At 41.6% G+C, this 19,108-nt stretch overlaps 1 protein-coding gene across 2 annotated transcripts in view; it reads left to right on the top strand.

The window, feature by feature from the left end:
* Positions 1–19,108, top strand: part of ZFAT (zinc finger and AT-hook domain containing) — a 466,784-nt gene that overhangs the window by 465 nt on the left and 447,211 nt on the right. The window lies entirely within an intron of this gene.

Raw genomic sequence — 19,108 nt, 5'->3', positions numbered from 1 at the left:
AGAATCTAAAGGTTACTTATAGCATGGAGCTTTAGTAATATTTATCTAATGTCAAATTCAGAAGTTTCTTTAAGGGACTAGGCTGATGGTTTCTAGTGCCATATGGGATCGCAACTCCAGTTTTCAACTTGGGTCCTTGACCCAGCAGTGGATTAGTAGGATCCAGAAGCAATTGGATTTTTGGTAGGCTACACATTTTTTCTTACTGAGAAGTCTTAGTGGAAAAACTATCCCTGTGTGAATGATTTGAGATCGGTCAAGCGCACATTTCTAAGAGGTACTATTTAATAATTAATAAGCAAAACGGACTTGCTACGGTTTATTATAAATTAAATTACTTGTAGTCCCTTTTGGGCCTGTCATCTCAGTTGGAATTTATAGGAGCTCTGCTATACATGACTTGGGTGAAAGCGTTTCTTCTATCAGGCCAATACAGTACAGTGCGCTCCGACGGAGCTCCAACGGAGCACACTGTTAGCCGGCATTTGGATGCGCGTTTTCGACGTGCTAGCTTTACCCCTTATTCAGTAAGGGGTAATAGCGCGTCCAAAATGTGCGTCACCCCCCCCCCCCCCTCCGAACCTAATAGCACCCGCAATATGCAAATGCATGTTGATGGCCCTATTAGGTATTCCCGTGCGATTCAGTAAGTAAAATGTGCAGCCAAGCCGCACATTTTACTTTTAGAAATTAGCGCCTATCCAAAGGTAGGCGCTAATTTCTCCGTGCACCGGGAAAGTGCACAGAAAAGCAGTAAAAACTACTTTTCTGTGCACCCTCCGCCTTAATGTCATGGCAATATTAAGTAGAGGTCATGAAAGTTTAAAAAAGTAAAAAAAAAAAAAAAAATTGAAATAGGCTCGCGGGTTGAAAACCAGATGCTCAATTTTGCCAGCGTCCAGTTTCTGAACCTGTGGCTGTCAGCGGGCTTGAGAACTGACGCCGGCAAAATTGAGCGTCGGCTGTCAAACCCGCTGACAGCTGCCGCTCCTGTCCAAAAAGAGGCGCTAGGGTTGCGCTAGTGTCCCTAGTGTCTCTTTTTACCACCGGGCCTAATTTAAATACATTTATTTACTGAATCGCGCGCACAGGAGAGTGGCCTGTGCGCGTGCTGAGAGAGCGGGTGCTCACCCGCTCTCCTGGGATTTTTACTGGACCAGCCCATATGAGAAAAGATCACCAAATTGAGGAATAGATTACAAAATGGACCCTATTCTGAAGAGAAAATGGTGTTTAATGGAGTGCCACAGGGATCTGTTTTGGGACTAGTTCTACTCAATATCTTTGTAAGTGACATTGCAGAAGGAATAGAAGGTAAAATTTGACTATTTTGGATGATACTAAGATCTGCAACAGAGTGGACATGTCTAAAGGAGCAGAGAGAATGAAAAGCGAGTGCTAAGAAGTGCAGAGTCGTGCATCTAAAATGCTGTAATCCAAAAGAGCAGTATATGATGAGGAGGATGAATGGCTAATGTGCACATACTAGGAAAGGGACCTTGGTGTAATAGTTTTTGGCGGTCTGAAGGTGGTAAAGCAATGTGACAGGGTGATAGCTAAAGCTAGAAGAATGCTGGGCTGCATAGAGAGAGGAATAATTAGTAGGAAAAAGGTGATCTTGCCCTTGTACAGGTCCTTGGTGAAGCCTTACTGTGTTCCATTCTGGAGCCCGTATCTCAGAAGGATAAGGACAGGACGGAGGTGGTCCAGGAAGGGTGATCAAAATGGTATGGGATCTGTTTCAGAAAACTTAGGAGGAGAAGCTGAAGAATCTAAATATGTATACCCTGGAAGAGAGGAGATGCAGGGGAGATATGATATGGACCTTAGATACCTGGAAAGTTTTAATGATGCACAATCTTAGAACCTTTTCTATTGGAAAGGAAACCATAGAACTAGGTCATCCAGGGGGGATGACTCGAAACCAATATCAGGAAATATTTCTTCATGGAGAGGATGGTGGATTCTTTTAATGTCCTTCCAGAAGAGATAGGACAAAAAGAGTAAACAGATTCAGAAGGGCATGGGATGAACACTGTGGATATCTAAAGACTAGAGTTTGGAAATGAAAAGGTTGCATGGGGATAACTTGCATGGAGCGGCAGTTGTTACTCTAAACAGATTACTACTCTTAGCCAGTTAGGATGGTGTTTGTGACACAACTGCAACATCTCTCTCGGCTTCAGTGGCAGAGGGAATTAGATTGACGACAGCCAGCACTAGGCCCCGCCTTTTACAATCCAGGATATTAGTATATAGAGAGGGATAAAGCGCAGGACAGCTTCTAGGGCTAAGTCCAAAGAGCAAAGCATGTTCAAGCAGCATTGTCTAAATTATCATGAAGGCCACTCACCCTGTAAACACAATTTTGTAATGATTTGACAATTGCTTGGTTTAGCTTGTAAATATTGCTATCCTTATCATAAGGCTTGGGGTAACCTGCACAGAGTGACAGTTACTACCCAACAGAAACATGAGGATGACCTGCACGAAGCGGCAGTTTCTATTATAAGAAACTTGTTGGGCAGACTGGATGGACCATCTGATCTTTTTCTACCATCATTGAAACATAGAGATGTCTGCAGAAGAAGACCAAACGGCCCATCCAGTCTGCCCAGCAAGCTTCCACACTTATTTTTTTCTCATACTTATCTGTTACTCTTGGCCCTTATTAGTAACTTTTTGGTTCTAGTTACCTTCCACCTCCACCATTGATGTAGAGGGCAGTGCTGGAGATGCATCTAAATGAAGTATCAAGCTTAATTGGTTAGGGGTAGTAACCGCCGCAATAAGCAAGCTACTCCCACGCTTATTTGTTTACCCAGCCTGTGCAATTCAGTCCTTATTGGTTGTTGTCTGAATATAACTCCTCTTTTCTTCATTCTCCCCTGCCGTTGAAGCTGTGAGCTGCGCTGGATATGTATTCCAAGTGAAGTATCAGGCTTATTGCTATGTTAATATGGAATAAATAGCAGATATTAGCATGGGACATGTTGGGCTTAATGGCATCAACAGTTCATGCCAAACTGGAACACAGGACAACATATGTAGACAGCTTCAGTGATGACTCTAAAAGACCATTGTATTGAGTCTTTCCTTTTCAGGAGAATCACCTGCTGTAGTACTGGTGTGCAAGTGTAGTCTTGTCAGGGTTGCAAAGATGATCTACAATGTAAAAATTACATTTCAATTTAATTTAAAAATTATAACCTGTTGTTTTGATTAAAAATCACAATGTGGTTAGGTACAATCATAACACAAGAAATAACATAAAACCAAAATTTTACAATGGATTACAGACAAAACCAAAAAACAATGCAAATATTTAACAAAAATATCAACTAAGTCCAAATTGGATACATTAAATTTACAAAAAGAAGGAATACAACATAAGAGGCAGATCCTTATCCAGTATTAAAATAGGTTTTTAGGCTCTGTCTAAAAGTGAAATAGTTCTGCTTAATTCTGAGCTTTTGTGGCAATTTATCCTTTAGGGTTAGTGCTACAGAGGTGAAGGCTTGGAATTTAATTTTTTTACGTGTTTGTGGCTGACGTGATGGTGTATTAGGGGGTAAGTTTCTTAAATATTGAGATATTTTCCCTCCAAGAACTCTTACGGTCTTGGTTAACACCTTAAATGTCTGAATGGGGAGCTAGTGAATTTTTTTTATTTTTTTTGGAAGAAATGTAACTCTCTCCATTCTTAGTATGGCTAACATCATCCTAGCAGTGGTGTTATGTATCAGCTGAAACTTTAACATTTTAGCTTAAGTCTGATTCTAAATGGCAGTATATTAGTCTAAGTGCAAGACCACAAGGGGGAGAGAAATGTTCCTGGCTCTAAAAAGTGAATCTGCTGCACCATTCTTCATAAATGCATTTCTGGCTGCTTCCTAACTTGAGATTCTAGCCCAAAAGTGGTAACCAGGGTAATTCCCAAGGTTAGAGCCTTCTCGGATAGCATTGGTTCACCTCCCTGACTGTTGAGATGAACCAATTCTCAAAAATTCTATTTATCAGCTTTGACTAGAAAGTAAACTAGGCTTAATCTGAGATCTCTCCTAGTCAGGCATCCAGTAAACTAACAGGATGCCTCATCATTTTCCAATGGAAGTGAAAGTTGAACTTCATTAATGTTCAGAAACAAGGTAGAAATGTGCAGCAGGACTCTGTGCTAAATATATTGCTGTCTCTTTTTCTAGATTAGAGGTTTTTGTTTGTTTGTTGCAAAGTTAGATATACAAAATATGGTTACCTGAGAATAGTTAAACTTTTGCAAGATGCTAGCTCTGTGTGGTCTGACATTAATGATATTCAAAGTAAATGTGACATAACATGGCTCTCCATCATAAGAGCCTTAAATAATCTAAAATTAAGAAATCTAAGATTGGTTAATTTTCCTAGGGCACCTAATATTTCAGGAATATTTGTTTAAAAGTTATCTGAAGGAAGTTTTGGTATTCAGAATCCACTTTCTGTTTACCATTTTGAAGTGAGGGTGGTAAAGAGAATCTGCTTTTGTACCTAAAGTTTCTGTATTGACATGCAGGGCTGAATTAGCCATGACACGTGGGTGATGTTTGTTACCCAATGCGGAATGGACCCATCTCTCTAGCTCACTAAAAGTTTTACTGAGTGTGTGCAGTGATTCCCGCTTGCATGTTGTCTTACGAGCCCTTTGATCTGTTTTTGTCTGAGATAACCACATAAATGTGTTTGACCCCCCCCCTCTCTTGATTACTTTTCCCTTTTTGTCTGCCTGTTTCAGCTGCTTTTTTTTTTTTTTTAATATTGTTATCATGGGAGTCCCTCATCAGCACTTTTTAGTGCTACCTTTAATAAAAAGAAAAAAAAGCACTCTTTGGTGCTCTCAAGTCTCTGGCCACTGGATGTCGTCATAGATGACTACAACTTTTTTTTTTAAATGCTTGGGCCCTTACCACAATGCTGCAGAACTGCTTTGACTGTGGTTGTGTGTCTCCCAGATCTCAGTGGAAGATGCCAGATAAACATCATGATTCCAACTATTTATTTATTTTATTTTTTAGCTTTTCTATACCGATGTTCCTGTAAAATATACATATCACAACAGTTTGCAATGTAACAACAATGTTCACTCTGGGCGATACAAAGATAAGAGGTGGAATATTAACAGTGAAACGGGTCATAACATAAACCTTATAAGATAATTCAATACAATCATCTCAGAATGGATGAGATGAGAACTGGATAAAACAACGGAGATAATAAACTGGACTATGGTGACCGCATGTAAAGTTTACTTGAGAGAGAGGAGTTGCAAGTGAGGAAGATTACGTGTCCGGGAAGGCTTGTCCCATAGTGGAGTCTCTTTGACTTCTTGCTGTGTCGAATTAAGCAGAGGTTCCTCGCATTCCTGCCCTGCGTTTAGGGTACCTGCCTCCCCCCCCCCCCCCCCCCCCCCCCCATGGCACTGGGTCCTAGATCCGCTGTAGCCTTGGGATCGAGTAAGGCACAGTCCCGAGTGCACAAATGAGCCCTATCTCCAAGGGGCTTATTGGCACTGAAGAAGAGCAAGCACATAAGATCTGCGCCTTTGTTGGTGCTGAAGATGTCCATGATACTTCCATTGACGAAATCCACCTCTGCACTGATGGGGCAAGGTGCAGGTGCTGCCTTCCATCCTGGTTCGCAAGATACCTTTTGGCTCCATCCCACCTCTTCTACCCAGACCTTTAGTTGACCAGGAATTCATCAGTGTTCTCAATGTGGAGTGTGTGTACTAAGGTTCCACCAGTGCTATGGTGGGTCATGCCCGCTCCAGTCTTTTACATGATGACATGGTTTTTAGGACATCACCAACACAGGTGATTCCAGCGCAGACATCGGAAGTTCTGCCAGGCAGCTTTGGTTAGATCGGTGTGCGGAGTGTTTCGGCCCAGAGTGAAGAGCCATTTCGGGTATCTGAGGAAGATGTCTTTTTGCCATCTCCAGCCCAAAGAGCCCAACAGTCAGTGGACCAAAGCATTGACTTAGTGTAGACTTTCTTTACCTCTTTGATTGCTGGTGATAAGGAGGGTGCCTTGCGAGCTCTGTTATATAAAAAAAAATTGCAGTTATTTTCACAGTCTAATGCACATCCTTCCTCCATGCCAGTTTGTAGCCAACTGCAAGAGCTACTAGTTGTGGACACTAGCCCTCCACTGTCAAGCAAACCATCCCTTGTGGGATCTTATTGTGGTCTTGACTCGGTTCATAAAGCCAACCTTTGAAGCTGTGGAATCGACTTCCTTGAAATTCCTTTCATGGAAGATGTTGTTTTTAGTAGATGTCACACATGCTCGAAGTGTCAGTGAATTACAAGCTCCAGTCTCTTATTTACTATACCTTTTAGTTTCTCCATAACACAGTGATACTGCGTATACACCTCAAGTTTCAGCCAAAAATGATTTTTGCTTTCCATATTAATCAGACCATTGTTCTTATCTTTTTCCCAAGACCTCATGTGCATAAAAGCGAAAAGGCTCTTCATTCTTTGGATTACAAAAGAGCCTTGGCCTTATATGATAGACTCTGCCTCATTGCCAGGCTTCTCAGTTTTTCATGGCTTTTGATTCTAATAGTGGGAAAGGTACTTGCCAAATGAACTCTTTCCAGTTTTGCTAGTGGACTGCATTATGCACTGGCTGGCCTGCAATTACAGACATGTGAGAGCCATAGCGACTTCAGGGCCCACCTCAGGACAATTTCCGTCAAAGATTTGCAAAGCCGTGACATGGGGGTCTGTGCTCACCTTCCCTACTGACCACTCTCTTGCCTCTCTGGAAAGTGGATTGGCTTGCTAAAGCTTAGCTCTACAATAGATTGAGGGGCTCATTAGGCAGAGAGCTGGATCCATTCGGCACTGTCGGATGTCGCCCAGGTGTCATGGCCGCTTCATTCTGCTGTCTAGGGCGTGTTTCCTTGCCCTCTTTAGGTGCTTTATCCGGTTAATCGTTAGCATCCTATATAACCAGAGCCGCTGCATTGTTGTCCCTGGTTTTGGAAACAGATAAACAATGGATTCATTTTTTTGTTTTGTCCCTGCTCCCCAGCGTGCTAAAGAAAGTTTTGGGGCTATACTGTTGGTATTCTGCTAATGTAGCGTTGTGACACCCAGCTTCATAGAGCGGGGTTTTTTTTTTCCCTCTTAAATATCCTTGTAGATGTAGGGTGAGAGAGTAACTATTGATCCAGATCAGTTAAAATCTTTTCTAAAGTCCCATAATCAAAAGAATAATGAAAAAGTAGCTGCTCACTGCCACTTTTAGTAGGTCAATACTGGTTCTGGTTTTCTGGTCTGGCTTGCTCCCAGCTGCTTAGATTTACGTGACAGTGATTTTTATTTTTATTTCTTGATCTCCTTCTTTATAAGGGCCTTATAGTGATTGATATGTGGAAGAATCTTGTCAGTGTTTTGAGTTCTGTACGCTACAAAATTGTTTGTAACTGGGTATAATTCTTTTGGAAATATATTATACATTTAGAAAATTAAATGTAATGAATGGAAGGGAGGAAAAAGGGAGAATTGCAGTAGTTTGGAGAATTTCTTGAAGCAACATTTTAATAATGTTTTTGGAGTACACTTTTTTTTTTTTTTTTTTAAATTTACACAGGGCTTCATAAAAGTAAGCCACTAAGTCCATGCTCCAAAGGGCTTACTAGCTGGCAGTGATGACAGGAAGAGTCCTGGTTCAAGGTTTCAAGCTGAATGAGTAAGAGAATCCGAGCTAGGTTTTATAGGTTTCACAGCTGTGTTTTAACCACTAGGCTACACTGCTGGTCTGTATTATGTTAGGCTGCTTATTCCTGACCGTCTGTGCTGAAGGCTGTTCAGCTGTATGCCCCGTTGGATGCTTTATCGTTTGTGTCTGCTCTGTCAGTTTTAATCTGTTTGAATTCCATACTTAATGGGACTTTTATGGTCTCCCTCTACTGGAAACGTATTATTGCCAAATAAGTTTAACCTAAGTTCCAAAAGTCAAGCACAGACCTGGTGATAGCAGAGGTTTGAACTTGCATCCTCAGGCGACTTTTGATTTTATATAGTTGAATGGTCTGATAAGATTATCAGACCACAACACCGAGTAATGTTGGAACTTTACTGTTTTTCTAGTTAAAACATTTTGGCTTTTCTTCCTTCTGACTTTTTAAAAAAAACATGTATAAAGCTGTGATTCCCAAACCTGTCCTGGTGATCCTACCTATAGCCAATTAGATTTTGATGGGAGATCTAGCTGTGGCTCTAATAAGACAGGTTTAGGAGTTACTGATTTTAAAGGGACAATAAATATGTAAATCAAGTTTGTGCTTATCATTGCTATCTTGAAATCATTCATGTTTAGTTTGAAAAGCTTTCCATTAATATGCCTTTCCACGGTTTTTTTTTGTTGATGGTTTCCCTTTTTTTGTAAGTTTTCAATCATGGCAGGTAAGGGATCTGATCCTACAGTTTGAGAGTCTATATATTTAAAAGGATGTTCAGCATGCTGATGGTGGTTGTCCATGCTCACTGTCTGCGCAGATGTGAAAGCTGCACCAGTGAAATTAAATAGCATGGCTGCAAGAGAGTCTAGGTTCCACTAGCGATGTTGGATGACCTGGGCAGTATGGCTGATCGGGAGGCCGGGCTCTACCAGCTGAAGAAAAGGAACAGCTGCTGGTGGCTGAGGAAGGGAAGAGTTGGAGAGGGTTTACTGTCGCTTTTATACTGATTTTAAAAATCAGAATGGTTTTGCACTTGGGAGCAGATGATAGAATCTCTCATACCTTCCTTCTGTAGACCCCCAGATCATTTTATGGTTCCAAAAAATGCTGTGAAGTTGGAGCTGGCAGAAAAGTGCCATACCAGGTATCTTTGTCTTCTGCAGCAGCACATCTTTTAAATGGCACACAATTTTTAAATACTGTGAATATTTAAATAAAGTAGTAGGAAATTGGAATCTTATAACTATTAACCATATTATATTTTTGTATTTGATATAATGTTTGTTCACCCTGTAAACCAAATTGGACGAGCTTCAGACTGGGAAGGTGATCTAAATGTCCCTGTTGTGTGTAGGAGTCCCGAGTTAGATTTCTGGTTTCTTTTTGGCTGAGCTGGGCTGGTGGTGATGCAGAAGAAGCCTTTACTGCTCTTGAGGAGGGAGGCCAAACCATTGTCCAATGGCAACCCTTAGCCAAATTTCAGGCTCACATGCACTAAGTTCTGGAAGGAGTTGTGTGGTCTGGAAACTGTGGATCCTAACAAAAGACTGTGGCTTTGGCTTTGCTAGCTGGGTTTTGGGGGAGAGAGTGGAAGAGGCTATAAAATGGAGAAAATCTCTGGGAACATATAAATGAAGGCTCATGGCACTGTAAATCATAGGCTGCTTCCAGTTGAGTTAGAAGCTCAAAGTAGCAGGATGGATCCTACTGGGCCAAAAGTCCTAAAAAAAAAAAAAAATTATTGCTGAAGAAGCACTCAAGGGGTTATGTCTTCAAATGGTTAATTTTGCGAATACCTTGACAAGAATGATTTTAGACAGTGCTGGGGAGGAGCCGGCTGTCATGGTACATGTGGGCACCAACAACATAGGAAAATGTGGGAGGGAAATTCTGGAAGACAAATTTAGGCTCTTAGGTAGAAAGCTGAAATCCAGAACCTCCAGGGTAGCATTCTCTGAAATGCTCCCTTTTCCACATGCAGGTCACCAGAGGCAGGCAGAGCTCCAGAGTTTCAATGCGTAGATGAGACGATGGCGTAAGGAAGAGGGATTCAGTTTTGTAAGGAACTGGGGAACCTTTTGGGGAAGGGAGAGATTTTTTTTTCCAAAGGGATGGGCTCCACCTTAATCAGGGAGGAACCAGACTGCTGGTGTTAACCTTTAAAAAGGAGATAGAGCAGCTTTTAAAACTGGAACAAAGGGGAAAGCTGACAGTCGCTCAGCAGCGCATGCTTCGGAAGGAGGTATCATCAAAGGATACTAAATGAAGCATTACAGTTAGGGGATCCCAACAGAGAGGTTCCACTAATAACAAAAGTAGTCCAAGTGCCTGTAATTAAAAACTCACCCGAGTTAAAAGATCTATTTATTTATTGAGTTTTATATACAGTCATTCGGTTTCGCCATCATAACGGTTTACAAGTTTCGACGGATAAAATGTTAATGTTGGTAGATGGATTGGCATATGGTGTTCATTTATAGCATTAGTAAGGTTGAGAGTGATATTCTTAACGTAGCAATGGTGTACATGGTGGGGGTTCTGTATGAGGGTTAACAAGGTGGCGGCGAGGAGAATTCAGTATGGATTGTGTTATATTTTGGGAGGATGTGCATGTGTCATTGGGTGTTTTGGTAGGCTTTGGTGAACATCCAGGTTTTAAGTTCCTTTTTGAAGGTTTTTGGGTTTGGTTGAGTTCTTAGTTCCATTGGGAGGGTGTTCCAGAATTTGGGACTGCTGAGGATTATGGCTCTTTCACGAGTTGATGTTAGTTGGTGGGATTTTCAGAAGGCCTTTGTTGGTTGAGCGGAGGTTTTGTTGAGGTGTGTGTAGTTCTATTGTTGTACTTAACCAGTTTTTGTTCTTCGTATATTGTTTTGTGCAGTAGGGTCAGTACTTTGTAATCTATTCAAAATTTTATCAGGAGCCAATGTAGTGAAATGAGAATTGGCATAATATGTTCATGCTTTTTTGTTCCTGTGAGGATTCTGGCGGCTGTGTTTTGTAAGATTTGTAGTGGGTGGATGGTGGAGAATGGTAATTCAAAAAATAGGGAGTTACAATAATCCAGGTTGGATAAGATGAGTAGTTGCAGGACTGTTCTGAAGTCGTCTGGACTAAGGAAAAGTTTTAATCGCCTTAGTGTAAGTAGTTTGTAATATCCTTCCTTAATTTTATTCGTGATGTCATTTTTGAAGGATAATTCACTGTTGATGATGACCCTTAAGTTACGAGCATGAGAGACAGGGGAGATTGTTGTCTTTTGGTTCTCTATGTTGAGCGGTGGTAGGGGTGATGGGGTGTTTTTTGTTTTTTTTTTTATCCAGGAGTATTATTTCTGTCCTTTTGATGTTTATTATGAGTTTCATGTTGGTTAATAGTAGTTTTATTTTGGTGAGATGTGAGGCTGTTTTTTGTAGGTTTCTTCCAATGTATTTTGGATTGGAATTAGTATTTGGATGTCGTCCGCATATAGGAAGTGGGTGAGCCCAAGGTCAGTTAGAAAGTGGCAAAGCGGGAAGAGGTATATGTTGAAAAGGGTTGCGGATAGTGCAGAGCCTTGGGGAACACCAGTGTTTAGTTTTATTTTCTTAGAGAGGGTATTATTTATTAATACCTGGTAGCTTCTGTGTGATATGTAGGACAAGAACCATTGTAAAGTTTTCTCAGTTAATCCTATTTGTCAACTGATCCATAAGGGTTGTGTGGTTTACGGTATCAAATGCGGCTGATAGGTCTAGGAGGATTAATAGGTAGCTTTGGCTGTTTTCGAAGCCTCTGAGCACAGTGTCGCTTAATGAGAGGCGTAGTGTTTCTGTACTCAGGTATTTCCTGAAACCAAATTGCGTGGGGAGTAGGATATTGTTCTTTTCTAGGTGGTCAGTGAGCTGGGAGTGGATGATCTTTTCAGTGATTTTGGCGATGAAGGGTAGGTTAGATATGGGTCGATAGTTTAATGGGTTGTTTGGGTCTAGGTTCTTTTAAAATGGGTTTGATAACCGCTGATTTTAGGCAGTCAGGGTAGTTTCCTTCTACGAGGGATAGGTTAACAATGTTGGGTATAGTTTTGGTTATTGATGCTTTGATAGCTTTGATCGTTGGTATAGGTATGCTGTCGATGGGGTGATTTGCTGGGTTCATTTTTTTGATGATTGATTGATTGTATTTCCAGTGAGGAGGCTTCGTCAAAGTTGGACCAGCTTGGGTTTTGTTTTGGGTGTTGCCATTGAGGTTGTTGCTGATTAGGTTGATTTTCTTGTCAAAGAATTCAGCAAATTCATTGCTTCTGTTCTTGTGTTTTCTGATCATTGGGGATTTGAAGAGATTTTGGACAATTTCGAAGAGCATTCTAGGGTTATGTTGGAATTAATATTTTGTGAGTAGAGGTTTTTTTTTGTACTAGGCTAGGTGTGTTCAATAGGCGTTAAGTACTAGGGTTGTTTTGTTCTTACGCCAGGCTTTCTCTTTTCTTCTGAGTTCACATTTGGCAGATCTGATAGTGTCGTTGTACCATTGATTCTGGTATTTTGGGTTTTTTATGGCCTTTGTAATAGTGGGGTTTATCTTGTCCAAGATTGCTTTGGTAATGTTGAGCTAGGAGGTTGTGGCGTTTACAGGGTTGGATAGGTCTATGTTTTGTTAGTTCAGGTTGTAGTTTTTCTAGCAGCACTTCAATATTAAAAGGTGGATGGTATGTGATAGACATCGGTGAGTTTTTCTCGAATGTAAGTTTTACGTTGTGAGTTGGGGATGATTGGATTAATTAGGGATCTGACCAGGGTATTTTTGTTGTTTGTGTGGTATGTCGGCCAGAAGTCTGTGTTAATAAAGACAAGGTCTAAGGTGTGACCTGCTTTATGAGTTGGGCCATTGATGATTTGTTTTAATCCTAGAGTTGATAGAGCGTCTGTTGTTGTTGCACATGTGGGATGGTGTCCATGTGGATGTTGAAGTCTCCTAAAATGATGATGGGTTTGTTTAGGGTTAGATTGGTCATAAGGAATTCAATTAGTAGGGAGCAATTCTGATCCAGTAAGCTGGGGGGGGCAGTATACTAGACAGATTTGAAGTTTTGGTGAATCGAATAGTGCAATTTCCAGGGGTGAGCAGATGTTGGTTGGGATTAGTTTCATCTGTAAGCTTTTTATTTTTATTTTTTTTATGATTAACATTAGTCCTCCCCCTTTTCCTTTTTGGTCTGGGTATTAAGAATGTTCTGTAGGTAGGGTTATTGGTTGATTAAGACAGCATCTGTGTCTTTTATCCATGTTTCCGTGATTGCTATGAAATCTGGTTTTGCGTCATCGAATGAAAATACAAACAAAAAACAAACTTTGAAATGTTTGTATGCTAATGCCAGAAGTCTAAGAAGCAAAATGGGAGAACTAGAATGTATAGCAGTGAATGATGACATAGACTTAATCGGCATCTCAGAGACATGGTGGAAGGAGGATAACCAATGGGACAGTGCTATACCGGGGTACAAATTATATTGCAATGACAGAGGAGAATCTGGGAGGCGGGGTGGTGCTTTTATGTCCAGGATAGCATAGAGTCCAACAGGATAAACATCCTGCATGAGATTGTGCATTTAATCGAATCTTTATGGGTAGAAATCCTTTGTATTTTGGGGAAGAGTATAGTGATACTACCGTCCACCTGGCCAAGATGGTGAGTCGGACAGTGAAATGCTAAGAGAAATTAGGGAAGCTAACCAAATTGGTAGTGCAGTAGTAATGGGAGATTTGTTACCCCAATATTGACTGGATAAATGTAACATTGGGACATGCTAGAGAGAGAGAGTTCCTGGATGGAATAAATGACAATTTTATGGAGCAATTGGTTCAGGAACCAACAAGAGAGGGAGCAATTTTAGATCTAATACTCAGTGGAGCGCAGGATTTGGTGAGAGGTAATGGTGATGGGGCTGCTTGGCAATAGTGATCATATTATGATCAAATTTGAATTAATGACTGGAAGAGGGATGGTAAGCAAATCCATGGCTCTAGTGCTAAACTTTCAAAAGGGAAACTTTGATAAAGTGAGAAAAATGGTTAGAAAAAAACTGAAAGGAGCAACTACAAAAATAAAAAGTTTGCAAGGAGTGTGGACCCTTGTTAAAAAATACCATCCTAGAAGCACAGTCCAGATGTATTCCACACATTAAGAAAGGTGGAAGGAAGGCAAAATGATTACCGGCATGGTTAAAAGGTGAAGTGAAAGGAGGCTGTTTCAGCCAAAAGATCCTTCAAACATTGGAAGAAGGATCCAACAGAAGAAAATAGGATAAAGCATAAGTGTTGGCAAGTTAAATATAAGACATTGATAAGACAGGCTAAGAGAGCATTTGAAAAGAAGTTGGCTGTAGAGGCAAAAACTCACAGTAAAAACTTTAAAAAATATATCTGAAGCAGCCTGCGAGGGAGTCAGTTGATTGAGGGGTTAAGGGGCACTTGGAGAAGATATTTATTTATTTAGCACTTTTATATACTGATATTCATGTGCCAGGAAAAATAGTGAACATATTAAGGCATGATTTAATGGAGCAAAGTCAGCAATGCTTTACCCAAGGCAAGTCTTGCCTCACAAATCTGCTTCACTTTTTTGAAGGAGTTAATAAACGTGGATAAAGGTGAACCGGTAGATGTAGTATACTTGGATTTTCAGAAGGCGTTTGACAAAGTTCCTCATGAGAGGCTTCTAGGAAAAGTAAAAGGTCATGGGATAGGTGGCGATGTCCTTTCGTGGATTACAAACTGGTTAAAAGACAGGAAACAGAGAGTAGGATTAAATGGTCAATTTTCTCAGTGGAAGGGATTGGGCAGTGGAGTGGGACCCTTACTTTTCAATATATTTATATATGATCTGGAAAGGAATACGACGAGTGAGGTTATCACATTTGCAGATGATACAAAATTATTCAGAGTAGTTAAATCACAAGCAGATTGTGATAAATTACAGGAGGACCTTGTGAGACTGGAAAATTGGGCATCCAAATGGCAGATGAAATTTAATGTGGATGTTGTGAATGCCGACTGCAGAGCCCCGAGGGCGGCCTTGCTCACCTCTCGCCTCCCTGCAGCTGTGCAGGGGGGCTGGTCTCCCTGGCAGCCTTTGGGAGCCACTGCCGACACAAACTGTCCCTTCCCGGGGCCGCCGGAGTCTCTCCTCCTTCTCCAGCGGTTGGGACGCCGCCGACTGCCACTCCCCTGCAGCTCCCTCCTATGAGCATGCGCCTCCTTCCGGGCCTTAAAGGGTTGGTGGTGGGAAATTCCTGCTGGTCCTTCTCGATGGCGTCACCAGCTTCAGCCTATTTAAGGCTGCATTGGGCTTCCAACAGGCGGCTTGACAACATGTCTCCTCGCTGTCTTCGTCCAGCATACTCGCCTTCCAGTTCTCGATCCTGCATTCTGTTCCTCTCCCCTCGGATGGACCTTGGCTCTTGGCTTGGCTTGCTTGTTGACCACGTCTTCTGCCGCCTGCCACTGACCTCTGGATCGGACCTGACCACGTCTTCCGCCGCCTGCCGCTGGTGTCTGGACCGGAGCTGTCCGTGTCTCCTACTGCCTGCCTCAGACCATCTGTCTCTAGTGGCCGCCCTCCTCGCCTGGATGTGCCTTATGGGATCAACCATACAGAAGCCCACCTAAGACCAGCCGGCCCCAGTACCCAAAGGCTCAATCAGCAGGGAACGAGGGCTGGTAGTGGCGAAGCTCCTGCTGGCCTCTGCTTCCCGTCCGCCCTCGCCTCCCGACGTTGGGGACCTAGGGGAGACTCCCTCACAGGTAGTGCCAACACGATCTCGGGCCAAGGATCCACATGCACAACAGTAGATAAGCACAAGGTGATGCATATAGGGAAAAAATAACCCATGCTATATTTACATGATGTAAGGTTCCATATTAGGAGCTACCACCCAGGAAAGAGATCTAGGCATCATAGAGGATAATACATTAAAATCGTTGGCTCAGTGTGCTGCGGCAGTCAAAAAAGCAAACAATGTTAGGAATTATTAGGAAGGGAATGGTGAATAAAATGGAAAATGTCATAATGCCTCTGTATCGCTCCATGGTAAGACCACACCTTGAATACTGTCTACAATTCTGGTCGCCGCATCTCAAAAAAGATATAGCTGCGATGGAGAAAGTACAGAGAAGGGCGACCAAAATGATAAAGAGGATGGAACAGCTCCCCTATGAGGAAAGACTAAAGAGGTTAGGACTGTTCAGCTTGGGGAAGAGACAGCGAAGGGGGATATGATAGAGGTGTTTAAAATCATGATAGGTTTAGAACAGGTAAATGTGAATTGGTTATTTACTCTTTCAGATAATAGAAGGACTAGGGGCCACTCCATGAAGTTAGCATGTGGCATATTTAAAACTAATCAGAGAGAGTTTTTTCACTCAATGCACAATTAAACTCCTGCAGTTAGTGTAGTTGGGTTTAAAAAAGGTTTGGATAAGTTCTTGGAGGAGAAGTCCATTACCTGCTATTAATCAAGTTGACTTGGAAAATAGCCACTGCTATTACTAGCAATGCTAACATGGGATAGACTTAGGTTTTGGGTACTTGCCAGGTTCTTATGGCCTGGATTGGCCACTGTTGGAAACAGGATGCTGGGCTTGATGGACCCTTGGTTTGACACAGTATGGCATGGTCTTTTCTTATATTCTAAGACAGAGTATGATCTCAGTCTCACATTCACTGCTAATTCACTCAACTTTGAAATGTTGGTGTTCTGTTTTGCATTCTGGTCTCTTGTGATAGACGTCTATTCTTAAAGATTTTTTAAATTGCCCTTGGGGCATGTCATGTAACTTACAGCTACAGTTTCTTTTTTTTTTTTTTCCCCTTGTTGCAAGGTACGGAATCATAGAGATTTAAGATCATAAGAAATGCCATACTGGGTCAGACCAAGGATCCATCAAGCTCAGCATCATGTTCCCAACAGTGGCCAATCCAAGCCACATGTACCTGGCAAGTACCAAACATTAGACAGATCACAAGCTACTATTGCTTATTAATTACCACAATAGCAGTTTATGGATTTAACCTCTAGGAACTTATCCAAACCTTTTTTAAACCCAGTAATATGAACTGCTGAGACCACATCCCCTAGCAATGAATTCCAGAGTTTAACTAATCGCTGAGTGAAAAATAATTTTCTTTGATTTGTTTTAAATGAGCTACTTGCTAACTTCATGGAGTGCCCCCTGGTCCTTCTATTATCTGAGAGAGTAAATAACTGATTTACATTAACTTGTTCAAGTCCTTTCATGATTTTGTATACCTCTATTATATCCCCCCTTAGTTGTCTCTTTTCCAAGCTGACCAGCCCTAACTTCTTTAGCCTTTCCTCATAGGGCAGCTGTTCCATGCCCCATATCATTTTGGTCTCCCTTCTCTGTTCTTTCTCTAATGCAGCCATATCCTTTTTAAGATGTGGTGACCAGAATTGCACACAGTATACAAGGTGTGGTGTCCGTTATAATGTCCCTTCCTAATAATTCCTAACATTCTGGTTGCTTTTTTGATTGCCACAGCATACTGGGCTGACTATTTCAATGTCTTATCCACTTTGATGCCTAGATATCTTTACTGGGTGGTAATTCCTAAGATAGTACATAACATTGTAGAACTATAGCATGGGTTATTTTTTCCTATATGCATCACTTTGCACTTGTCCACGTTAAACCTCATCTGCCATTTGGAAGCCCAATCTTCTAGTTGCACAAGGTCCTCTGCTCGAGATTTAACAACTCTGCATAATTTTGTGTCGTCTGCAAATCTGATCACCTAAATCGTCATACTCCTTTCCAGATCATTTATAAATTATATTAAGAATCATTGATCCAAGTACAGATCCCTGAGGCACTCCACTGTTTACCTTTTTCCACTGTGAAAACTGACCATTTAATCCTACTCTCTGTTTCCTGTCTTTTAACCTCCTATCCCATGACTTTTTAGGTTTTTTAGAAGCCTCTCATATGGGACTTCATTGAATGCCTTCTGTAAATCCAAATATACCAACCTTTGTCCAAAGGTTACTCACCCCTTCAAAAAAATGTAGGAAATTTGTGAGGCAAGATTTCCCTTGGGTAAATCCATGTTGGCTGTGTCCCATCAAACCATTTCTAACTAAATGTTTTGTGATTTTATTCTTTATAACAGTTTCCACGATTTTTCCTTGCACTGAAGTCAGGCTCACCATTCTGTAGCTTCCCAGATCACCCCTGTATCCCTTTTTAAATATAGGGGTTACATTGGCCATCTTCCAAGCTTCAGGTACATCAGATGATTTTAATGATAGGTTACAAATTTTTGTAAATGTTGTAGTGTTTGCAGACAGTTTCTGAGAGTGGTGATGGTAGTACTGCCAGTCCCATCTGCTGTGTAAAGAAGGTTAGACTCTGTGTTGTGACTCCCAGTACCATGGCTTGAAGATGTGGGTGCAGGTACTGTGAGCTTTGGCAGAACAAGCCAAGTGAGAGGGAGAGCTCTGTGACTGACTGCAGGAGGCAGGTGACCGGGGTCTGCAGACAGGAGCTTTGTTTTGGACCAGCGGCATCTTGAAGGACACAGGTCAGAGAAGATTTGAGCATCCCAGTAGACTTCTACATATTCCCTCCTCCCATTCCTTTCACTTTTTCCATTATACACCTTTACTAATCTGACTAATTTTCCAAATATAGTTGCCTGTTTTTCCTTTTTCTGCAATCTTTTGTATTTTATGAATACAAACTTTTTTTTTATTCCTGTACCTTTTCAGCCACTTCCTTAGACCACAATGGCCTCTCTCTTCACTTTTATTTACTTTTCTATTAAACAGGGTTGTTGCCCTTTTCAATGCCACATAAACCTTTTTAGATATGTTGACCCTAGCAGGGCCCAAGGACACAGGAGCTGTGTTGATAGCTGGGAAGCTATACTGAGGGGGGCACTCCTCAACCTTTTTAATAGGGGTTGAAGCATAGGCCCAGGAGCAGGGTTGAGCTTGAACACAGAGATTTGATGCTGAACGTTATGTGGAAGCATCATGACATTGGTACAGAGCAAGGAGACCGTGGTACCTGTTGTGTACCTTCCTTCTCGTCTGAAGGTGAACTCATCTTTCCCATTCAAGTCTCAGCCATGATGGTCTCCAAGGGTCTAAACTACAGTCACAAGTAATTCAACTTTGGTAACCCTCAAGGACCGTTTGTCATCTCCTGAAAACTCTACTTTGGTCCACTAATTTTTTTCTCCAGGCCCACAGTCAGTACCTCAAACAGTTTAAGATGTCAGCTTGGAACTCTCTGGCCCTGTTGGAGATGTTGATCGAACAGGTCTGCAAGCCATTTGTTGTGGCAATGAGTGGCTTGGCACTGAAATCTCTCTGCTTTTTATT

The sequence above is a fragment of the Rhinatrema bivittatum genome, chromosome 2 (genome assembly GCF_901001135.1).
Source record: "Rhinatrema bivittatum chromosome 2, aRhiBiv1.1, whole genome shotgun sequence".
Lineage (NCBI taxonomy): Eukaryota > Metazoa > Chordata > Amphibia > Gymnophiona > Rhinatrematidae > Rhinatrema > Rhinatrema bivittatum.
Note: the sequence above shows the minus strand (reverse complement) of the source record. Positions and strands in the feature narration are given on the sequence as shown.